This window comes from Pteropus medius, unplaced genomic scaffold (genome assembly GCF_902729225.1).
Source record: "Pteropus medius unplaced genomic scaffold, Ma_sr-lr_union100, whole genome shotgun sequence".
In the NCBI taxonomy this organism is placed as follows: Eukaryota; Metazoa; Chordata; class Mammalia; order Chiroptera; family Pteropodidae; genus Pteropus; species Pteropus medius.
This window is the reverse complement of record NW_024350319.1, coordinates 12,180,005-12,191,986: the sequence shown is the minus strand read 5'-3', so window position 1 is coordinate 12,191,986 and position 11,982 is coordinate 12,180,005. Positions and strand designations below refer to the sequence as shown.

The 11,982-nt window shown below is 29.9% G+C and overlaps 1 pseudogene; it reads right to left on the bottom strand.

Moving 5' to 3' along the window:
* Positions 1-11,596: 11,596 nt before the first annotated feature.
* LOC120583511 (uncharacterized) lies at positions 11,597-11,714 on the bottom strand (annotated as a pseudogene).
* Positions 11,715-11,982: the final 268 nt, after the last annotated feature.

Here is an 11,982-nt window from a genome sequence, read left to right as displayed (position 1 = left end):
TCAGAGCATTGTATGGGGTGCAGTGGACATGATTTGTACCAATGTTTGTGATGATTATTTTGGTCACTTGATTAAGGTGACAATGTCTAGGTTACTCCTCTATAAAATCTCCATTTTTCTTTTTGTAATTAGTAAGTAATTTGTGGGGACATTACTTATTAATTACTTGTGGGACTATGTAATTGATTTGTTTCTAATCAGACATTTGCTTATTACTTTTAGCTTCCATTGATAACTTCCAAAATCTATCATCATTCAAGATTTATTATTTGATGTTTTGTTGTAAGAGAATTTATTTTCTTTCTTTTGTGTATGTATGTGTGTGTGTATGTGTGTATGTGTGTGTGTGTGTGTGTGTATATATATATATATATATATATATATTATTTCAAAAGGAGAACATTGATAAGATAATGCAATATAATTAATTTAGGTTTCTCAACAAGCAAATATTTAATTTTACCACCCAAATTTAACAAACAGTTTTAAAATCAAAAGCTATCTTTAACATATAGCAGTTTTGTGTATCTTAATCAGAAGCCTATAGCCAAGGACAACATTGAAAATAGAGGAAAAAGAACAAGAGGAAAAAGTAAAGAAGGAGGATTAAGATGGAGGGGGAGGGAGAGGAAAGAAAAAAGGAAGGGCAGTAGTAAATAGGAGATAAGGAGAGTGACAAAAAAAAAAAAAGGTAAGAAATCAGATAAAAAAAAATGAAAGAAGCCAACTATTCTAATGCAGTTAAGATTAAAGCTATCATTTAATCATATCACTACAATATCTTCTCCAATTAGTGGTTATTTTTAATATTGGAGGGGGATAACTATGAAAAGGAAATAATGTCTTCTGCTTTGATACTCTTATCTTTGAGAAAGCTGCTTCCATCTTGCTCCACAACTTGAACCAGACTAAGTCTCTGGAGACAATTAGAGAAGTGGAAGGTCCATTTTTGCCATTAAAAATATTCCTGTGCCAAAATTTTGCACAGATTGTTGATTCTTTTTAAAAATAAAAATGTCTAAGGACATACTGGGTAAAGAATCAAATTAAGAGTTAGTCAATATTTTAGTATATGGATGAAGGATGTATGAAAATTGTGAGTTAAATAAGTTATGAGTCATTTTAATCTTCACTCAATTGACACGACTTTCCAAAGTGGGATAAAAAAAAGGAGTATTTTCACACAATTTAAACGACCTAAGGAGCTTAAATGTAGGCCATCTGCTTAACTATGTTTTTTTATTAACACTATTTATAATCTTTAAAATCTAAAAGAAGAGGAATTTTCATATCATTGAAAGAATAAAAGTATACTATGTATATGATTTTTAAAGAAATTCAGAGTATAGAGTAAAACAGATCGAAAAATTCTCCATTGCAACTTTCACCTAACACTCCTCTACTGTCTCAAAGATAATTACATTTAAATTCCTTGTACATACTTCCAAGAAAAATATTTATTTACATAGTCCATTATTGTATATTTAGTTATCCAGATAATTTTGCAGCATTATTGCTTCTTGTGCTGTTGATTTTTCTTTCTCATTAAAAAGCAATTTTTATTCATTAGAAAGTATAAAATATACATCAAGCAGAATATGTAAGTAACAGTAATCAATACCCATACTAAATAAAATCAGTTGAATGTATGATATTGGCTTTAATATGTTTCCTAAGTTCCAACTCTCTCATGAATAGTCTTTTTTCTTATTATAATTTTATTTTATCTATCCATCAATCAATCATTTAATATTTATTAATTTTTTCCTACCTATCTAATATACTTACTTATTTTTAATATTAATATTTCTATTCTTTAACTTGTGTATTTACACTTAATAATATATCCCTTCAGAATAAAATAGTGTTTTAAAGTGTGTGATACTTTAGTGACTTCACATTTCTTTCTATAAAAATATCATTAGTTTTTTACTAAGTAATGATATAATACTAATATGAATACAAAGTAGTATAATTATACATGACTTGTGTAGATTTCTGATCATTTTCTTATAATTAATACTTAAATGTTATTCAAAAATATTGATTTTGATTTTTTTTTTCAAATTTTCTTTCAGAAAAGAGAATTGACAATGCATGGTAGAAATAGATTGGAACATATGAAGATTCCAGTATCAAAACAAATTTCGACTCACACCAAAGGCAGTTAGCATGGTTCAATCCAATAACATCGTATGATTTTCTAATTTTACTAAATATAACACATACAATACCTCATTTACTTCTTTGAAAACTAGAGAGACCGAACATATTCATATTTATCTGTAATCAACTTATTTTATGTTCATGAATTAATTTTTACTAAATGATTTCATTAAATTATTTTTTTACTAGGTATTACTATTACTTTTATTATAATAATAAACATTCTGCACCTGTGTTATTTTTTTGTATCTTAGTTTCTCTTATCATATTTACATGGGATATATTTCCTTTTATTCTAGTCAAATCTACTAATCGTTTACTTCATATTTTTCTTCTCCTTTTCTATTTAGAAAGCACTTGGTTTTCCTGAGATCAGATGAGCATCAATTGAAGTTTCTTTCTGTTTCTTTTATAATTTTATTTTCATATACTTTTGAGTCTAATACAGCTGAATTTCATTTTTCCAAAAATCTAGTTCAGTATTTCACCAGTATGTAGAATTTTTCTTTTATTAAAAAGTAAACTCATTATATATGTGTTTTCTTTAGAATTTATTCTATTCTTTTATTTATCTATTATTGTTCAAGGAGAACATTGTTTTGATTATTGCTGTTTTGACTATTGCTATTAATCTGACAGGGCAAAGGGAAAGTTCTTGCATATTTCTTTCTCTTTTTCATTAATTTAGTTACTATTTCCCTAATTTTCTCATTTTTAATTATATGGGCATTAAACCTATGAATTCATGTATTAGGATAATTGGAAAATGCTAAGTCTTGCCACTGATGAAGCTTATATTTTTGTCACTTATTCCTGTCTCCTTTAATAATATTATTATAATTTATAGACGATTTTTTATGCACAAGGTATGTGCAAAAATAGTTTACAAATAGTATCTATTCCTTCAGTAAATATTTATTTTGAGTTTATTGTGGACTGGCACTCATGTAGGGGGCCAATGATGTATGAGTTACAAAGTAGTTAAGCATTTTACTCTTGTGGGTGGAGTCGATATATAATTAGAGAGACTATATTGCAGATAATCAGATGGGGAAAGATTGTCCATAACAATTATATAAATAAGATCATTCCATAGAGACAAATTTATAAGAAGGAAGAGGAGGAGGAGAAGGGGAGGAAAAGAAGGAAGAATAAGCAGCCTCTGAACGATATTATGGGAAAGTGAATTTTTTCAATAGGATAATCGGGAGTGCTTCTTTGGCGATGGCTGCATCTTTGAGGATCCTAGGAACCTAGCAACAACAACCAACTTTGGAGAACTTTATCCAATAAATAAGTAAATGAATGAATGAATGAATGGATGGATGGATGAATGAATGAATGAATAAATAAATAAATAAGGAATGTATTTGGAAAGCTAAGAGAATTAATAAGAATTCTAAAGAACCAGTCTTAAAAAATGATAAAATGAAATGGACTAGAAAGCAGGAAACTGCTCAAATCACACCTGCATGACTATCTATGGCTAGTAGGCACTGCTGGTAGCACGGCTGCTACATGCTTTTTCCATCTGTGCACCACTGACACTGCAGTAATATCTAATTATTCCTGCATCTTTATGGAACACCTTCAGACTCAGAGTCTTAGATGAAAGCATCTGGTGTTGCGGTTTAAGTTCAGTGCCCATTCACTGGTTATCATGAAGGAAGAAGGAATATTTGGCATTTCTCTCTCCCCTACATTGTATGCCTTAGAACCGAGTCACCAATCAAAATTTAAACAATATGAGATTTTTTTTTCCAAATTGAAAGATCAAATATTACCAGACAAAAAAATAAAAGTAAAAAAAGATAAATGCCCATTATTCACTGGCGCTTGAGCTCTAACTTGAATGTAGAAAAAGATTGTCATGCAGAAATTAGAAACAAGTGGAAGAAATAAATGCAAAGGCTTTAAATCAGGAATAAGACTGAAGTACTATAAAACAGAAATGGAAACCAGAGTTTATGGAGCAATATATGACATATGCTATGTGAGTCCCAGGTCTGGCTATGATCCAGGCTTGCGACTAAGAATAGAACTCTGGATATAAAATGTTACATTAATGTAGTAAGGGGACTGTGCCTAACTTGTGCAAGTATGACTCAGCTTATTGTTTATCACGCATGTGTGGCAGAATGTCACTATTGTTCTCTGACATATATAAAGCCCATGTGGTCTCTTAGTGCAGAAGCCCCCACACTTCCTGCAATCAGGTACCTGATGTTTCATTCTCATGTCTTCTCGTGCATTTTTTTCAACTAGGCATCTCACCATCGAAGCCTTCCCTTCTTGATCAGCTCGGCGCTGACATGCTATTTTTGAGATATTCTTAATCATATTGTAGGAAATCTTTCTATATCTAACATTGAAAGAGTATTTTAACTAAGATATCTGAATGTTTGATTAGCTTAAAGAATTATATTAAAAACTTTTTATTTTGTATTAATTGCCATTATCTATTTGTTTTCACCTTTTGCCCAATAAATGTGGTGATTCCATAATTTTTTAAATTAAACTTATTTAATACACCCCTCAATTTTAATCTCATTATTTTATTTATCAATTAAAAATCTATATTCAAAAGAAGGATTAAACTTTAATGCATCAATGCTATATTACTTTTTAAGAATAATCTAAATAATTCTACATTTATAAAATCTTTTGAAACTATTATGATCTAGAACAATATAGAATAGAATTATATATGTATTACATATATGTAAATTTGAAAACACTATCTCATAAAACTATCTGTGTGAAGCTTCCATATTTAAATTCACAGATCTCATTGACTACTGACTGAATGATTGACAGGTATGAACTCTAGTGGCACATTCCTTCATCCCCCCAGGCAGAGCTTAAGGGGGCTTGAAGTGCCTGTAGGAGTCATAGGATAATTTTGGGTATCTCCAAACTCTCTCTACTTTTACTAGTACTATTATTGCTATTGTGTCAGGACTTAAGGTTTTAGAAATGACCAAAGGTCTTGCTTGACCCGAATCTATTGACTTATTTAACTGAGGTCCTTGAGAGGGTTTCTGCCAGCTAAATAAACATGCTGGCAAGAAACTCCAAAGTAATTAGACTTCTTCTGATTCATCACTTCCTTCATTGACTGATGCACTAATTCAACAATAATTTATGAAACTTCCTTCTACCACATGAATATAAGCCTTGGAGTCTGACTGTCTCAGATTGATTCTGACCTGAAAGTTTATGAGTTCTGTGCCCTCGGGAAAATTATCTCTCTTTACTGGGTTTCTCTCTAAATCACAAAATGAGGATAATAATTTCATCAAAGTTATAGACTTTTACTTTATTTTATTTTTAAACTGACATATAATAAACTATACCTTTTAGGTATATAGTTCTAAAAATTTTAATACATATACAACCACCATGAAAACCGGTATGTAGTTCAATTTCATAATTCCAAAACACCCTCTGTATTATCTCTTTCTTTTCCTACCTTTCCTCCACAACTAACTCCTAGCAATCACTAATCTTTTTTCTAACCCTATATTTTTGGAGACATTATGCACATGAACTAATACAAAATATAAACTTCTAATACTGGCATTTTCACTTAGCCTATAGCCTTTGAATTTCATATAAGTCGAGTGCCTCGGAAGATCATTTTTAAAAATCAATGAATAGTTTTCCATAGTTTAAATGTACCATAATCTTTCTTAAATCTATTAGGTCATTGAAGGACATTTTACTTATTTCTATCTTTAGGTGATTTTTAGGTTTTTGAATAAACATGTTTTTAGTTTTATGTTGTATTTCTCCAGGATAAGTACATCTAAGAGTGAGAAGGATAGATCATATAGTATGTTTATTAGAATTGGCATACTGCTTTCCAGGCTGTGTCATTTTGCAATCTATGAAAAAGTTGCTTTCCACTCTTGTTGACACTTGGTATTGTGTATAATTATATATATTTGCCATTCTAATAGGTATAGTGATATCTCATCATGGTTTAATTGGCATTGACCTAGTCACTAATGATGTTGAACATCTTTTTATGCACTTATTTATTATCCATATATTCCCTTTAGTGAAGTGTCTATTCAAGTTTATTGGTCATTTTTGGTTGAGTTTTTCAATTTTTTTACTACTGAGTTTATTTTTTTAATAGATAAACTATTTTTAGAGTAGTTTGAGGTTCACAGAAAAATTAGGTGTAAATTACAGAGAATTCACATATACCACATGTCCTCTCACACACATTCACAAACACACAACCTCTCCCACTGTCAACATTTATTACAATCAGTGAATCTACATAGACACAGCATTGTTACTCAGTCCAATAACCTTAGAATTTATTTTTGTGTTGCACATTCTATGGGTTTTGACAAATGTATAATGACATATATCCATCATTGTGATATTAGACAGAATATTTTCACTGCCCTAAAAATCCTCTATGTTTCATCCTTTTCTCTCCATTAACCTCTGACAACCACTAATCTAATGATTCCATAGTTTTCCTTTTCCAGAATACCATAAAGTTGGAACCATACAGTATGTAGCCTTTACAGACTGATTTCTTTCACTTAATATCCATTTAAATTTCCCCCATGTCCTTTCATGTCTTGATAGCTTCTTTCTTTTCAATGTTGAATAATACAAATTCCATTGTTTGGATGAACTGGTTTATGTACCCAATCACCTACTGAAAGATAACTCTGTTATTTCCAAGTTATAAATATTATGTTTAAAGCTGCTATAAACACCCATGTGTAGGATTTTGTATGGACATAAGTTTTCAATTCATTTGAGTAATTACCAAGAAACACAATTACTAGATTTTATGTTAAGAGTATGTTCAGTTTTGGAATAAACTGCCAGACTGTCTTCCAAAGTGGCTGTCTCATGTCATATTCCCACCAGCAATGAATAAGATTCCTATTCCTCCACATCCTCTAGCATTTGGTGTTGTCAGTGTTTTGGATTTTGTCCATTCTAATAGGTGTGTAGTAGTATCTTATTGATGTTTTAAGTTGCAATTCCCAAATGGTATATGATATTGAACATATTTTCATATATATGTTCATTTTTATCTATAAATCTTCTTTAACTGGTTGTCTATTTGGACCTTTCACCCATTTTTAATTGAGTTATTATTTTTCTTATTGTTGAGTTTTAAGAGTTCTTTTGTATTTTGGTTAACAGTCTTTTATTAGATATGTCTTTTGCAAACAGTTTTTCCCAATCTGTGATTTGTCTTCTCATTCTCTTGACATTGTCTTTTACAGAGTAGATTTCTTTTTAGTTTTAATGAAGTGCAACTTTTCAATTATATCTTTCATGAATTGTGCCTTTGGTGTTTTATCTAAAAGTTATTGCTATACTGAAGATCACCTAGGTTTTCTTCTATGTTATCATCTAGGAATTTTATGTTTGCATTTTACATTTAGGTCTGCAGTCCATTCTAAGTTAATTCTTGTGGAGGATTAAGGTTTGTGTCTAGGTTCTTTTTCTTTTCTCCTTCTCCTCCTCCTCCTCCTCCTCCTCCTCCTTTTTCTTCTTCTTCTTCTTCTTCTTCTTCTTCTTGTTCTTCTTCTTGTTCTTCTTGTTCTTTTCTGAGCCTTCTTGTTTTTCTTCTTCTTCTTCTTCTTCTTCTTCTTCTTCTTTCTTCTTGCATGTAGATGTCCAGTTGTTTCAGCACTATTTGTTAAAAAGACTGTCTTTTTTCCATTGTATTGCTTTTGTTCATTTGTCAAACATCAGTTAACTAAATTTCTATTGTCTCTTTATTCTCTTTTTCATTGATCTATTTGTATATTCCTACACCAATATCACACTGCCTTGATTCTTGTTATTTTATAGTGGGTCTTGAAGTCAGATAGTATCAGATCTCCAACTTTGTTTTTAACTTTCGATATTGAGTTGGTTATTCTGAGTCTTTTTCATCGCCATATAAACTTTAAAATTAGTTTGTCAATTAGTGTTGATTTTTGAGAGTTGTTATATATTCAGATACAGGTTCATTTTTGATTAAGTAATTTATAAATGTTTTTCTCCTATGCTGTAACTTGTCTTTTCATTCTTTTAATAATGCCTTTCTCAGAGTTAAAATTTTAATTTTGATAAAGTTTATTTATCAATATTTGCTTTTATGGATTATGTTTATAATGTCATGTGTAGACTTTTATATTTTCTATGAACATTTAGAGCTTTACATTTTACATTTAGATATGTGATTTCTTTAGATTTAATTTTTATAGGTTATAAGAATTTATGAGGATTAAGTTGAGGCTTTTAAATTTGCATATCAATTTTATTTATTCCCATATTTTTTGAAAGATTATACTTTTTTTACTATATAGTCAGGGCACTTTTATCAAAGTATAGATTGGTCATATTTGTATGAGTTGGACTTTTTATTCTCTTCTATTGATCTATATGTCAATACCGCACTATTGGATCTGAATGGACTCTTTATTCTGTTCTATTGATCTATATGTCAATATTGCACTATCTTAAAAACATACTGTCTTAATAAATGCAGTTTTATAAAATCAAGTGCTGGTAATCTACCCAATTTCTTTTTTCTTTTTTGCAAATATTTTAGGTACACTAGATCCTTTGTTTTTCTATGTAAATTTCAGAAAAAGCTTGTCCATAGCTAAGAGGAAAATCCTTCAGTGGCTTTAATTTTAATTGCATTAAATTTATACATAACTATAAGTTTAACTAATATTTTACTATGTTGAATCTTCCAATTAATGAACACAGATTATCTCTTCATTTATTTCAGTATTTTTTTCAACAGCTTTTGTATCTTATAGAATACAAATAATATAAATGCTCTGTTAGACTTACACCTAAGCATTTTATTTCTGGAGTTACTATAAATGCTATAATTTATTAGTTTTAGTTTCCAATTCATTAATAACATACCATATAATAGTATATAGCACATAGTTTATTAATAGTATATAGAAATACAATTGACGTTTAATGTTGAACATGTGCCTTGGAAACTTACTGAATTCACTTATTAGTTTTAGGGGTGTTTTATTATTATTATTACTTGGGATTTTCTATGAAGACATCAAGTCATCTAGGCATAGAAAAATTTTAATTTTTTTCTAATTTTTTTGCCTGTTTTTCTTCCACTGGCTATGATTGTTAGTATGTTTTTGAATAGGAGAAATTAAATATCCTTGAATTGTTCTTAATTTTCTAGGGAAAAATTTACTTTTATATATGATGTTAGTTGTAGGTTTTTTGTAAATGCCTTTATTTAAATTGAAGAAGTTTCTTTCTCTTCCAAGTTTACTGAGTTTACTAGTTTTTATCGTAAATAGAGGTTGACTATTGTCAAATATTTTTTTTTCTCAATCGACTGCTAAGGTCATGCAATTTCTCTTCTTTAGTATTTTAGTATAGTTACTCTTTTGCTATGACAAGTTACACTGATTGAGTTTTTGCATATTAAGTCAGTTTGTAAGTCCTGGGCTAAACCTAACTTGGCCATAATATGTTATTTTAAAAAATATATTGCCAGATTCAATTTTCTAATATTTTCTTAAAATTTTATATCTGTATTTTTATTGGTCTGTAGTTTTTTGTTTGTTTGTTTAGTGTCTTTGTCTAGTTTTGACAAAAAAATAATACTGGCTTCACAAAATAAGTTCAGTAGTGTTGCCTTCTTCTGTTTTATGGAAAAGATTATATAGACCAGTGCTACATTTTTAAAAAATATTTGATAGAACTTATCAAATCAGTTAACATTAGGCTTATACATTTATTTTTTTAGAAAGTTTTTAAGTATAAAATCAAATCTTTTAATAGTGAGAAGACTAGATTCTGTTGATTTGCTCTCTCTCAATACTCATGCTCACATTTGGGTTTAGAGCATTTCAGTCAATCTGCATTGATTCCAAGCCATGAGATACAAAGGGGTAAAATATGGTAAAGTCACCATAATTTCAGTTTTCACTCATATTTTGGTCTTCTTTCCTGCTCTGACTGTTAATATTCATTTTTTTTATATAATTCCTCAAAGATCTCATGCATTCTGTTTAGGCTTCAGAGCTTCATTTAGTCAGGAGACAGGGTGGACTGTGCTTACTCCATCTTATTTGGACTTGGAATCAAGCTTATAGCACATTAAAGGATAATGTGTTAATACGTGAAAATTTCTTACAATGTGCCTAAAATGTAGTTAGGACTCAAAACGTGGCAGTTATTATCATCATTATTACTACTTTCCAGCACTGAGCTAAATACAGCATAAGTTTGCTGTCTTCGTGGTACTTATAGGTTGGAAAAATATATATATATATGAAAAAAGACATAAATAATTGCTTATAACCTTTAAAAGTATTACTAAAAAAGTAGACAGTGATAAGACAGACAGACTCATGTTTGGTGAATTTATTTTATGAATATGCATGCATTTTTGTGGATTGTCAATTACTGAGACTTACAACATACATTTAGTTAATCAAGGAGCTATACACTAAATGTTTTGTTAGTATATTTTGGAATTACAAGGAAAGTTATAGAGCAATTGTATTTTATAAGACTTTTTACTGTTTTATTTAATAATAAAATTAATGCTTTATTTTAATGTTGATTCTATGCCAGCTATTAAATTACATGTGTACTCAGATTATCTTAACACTTTAATTGTATCATTTAATTCTCATATTTTACTATTCTTTTGATCAAATGAGAAGATATGTTTTTGGAATGCAGCCAGTCTACCAATATTAAACAATGCTTACTGCCTCTCGGAGTTCTGAACTGGACATATGGGGAAAAAGTATAACAGTAGGACCCCAAAGTGGTTGCTCTGTGGTGACCTGAGAAGGAAAGGCCCCATGCAAGTTGAGGAAAAGAAATGCTGTTAGAAGATATATGAGAGTAACTTCAGCTTAGACCCTGACCACTAGACAGAGACAGTAGCATGCAGTTAGCCTCTCACATGTGATTGAACATACCCACAATATGTCTACATGTACCTTTTAGAAACTAAAATAGCTCTATACTAAAAGTCAGTATATGCATTGCACAAACTAATACATATTTTCAGTATTGCAAACTAGTATAACAAAGGCTTTATGCAGATTTAATCTAATGTAATGCTTATTTTGTAAGGTAGATTTAAATCTGTTAAAGTCATAGGTACTCAAGGAAGTCATTTTTTTTGTTTCAAGGCTTTTTGACATGTTCCCACAATTTTTACAAAATTAAATTTTATGTAAAATTGATTTTGTAACTTAAAATTCACTTCCTTGGGGGAGACTTTTTTGAATGACCACCAGAATCAGATATTTTGCTTTCATAGATTCTTAAACATTTTAGTATCTTTTTTTTTTTTTTTTTCATGTGATGCAACCCTTGGTTGACCTCACAAATTGCAAGGATTTTGTCAGCTTACAATCCCTTATTTTTTATTTTTTACATCTATAGCACCTGGTCTTACTAGGTGGTCTCCCATCCAAGTACTAACCAGGCCCAACCCTGCTTAGCTTCCAAGATTAGACAGAATCGAGCTTGTTCAGGGTGGCATGGCCAGCAGACTAGTATCATTCTTGAGCCATGTCTATTTTGCTCACCATCATATTACCAGTGCCTGGCATTTAGTAGATGTTTATTTAATAGTTAATAAATAGTGTAATTAGTCACATGTTTATGGAGCACTTTGTAAACCTTAACTACTCTGTTACAGGGTGAATGAATATGGTTTAAACTTTAGGAATGTTTACAGTCTATGGAAAGGCATGCATATTAGAAATAAGTATGCTTGTCTCAGTATTTACATGTATATATAATTTATAAATGTATAAA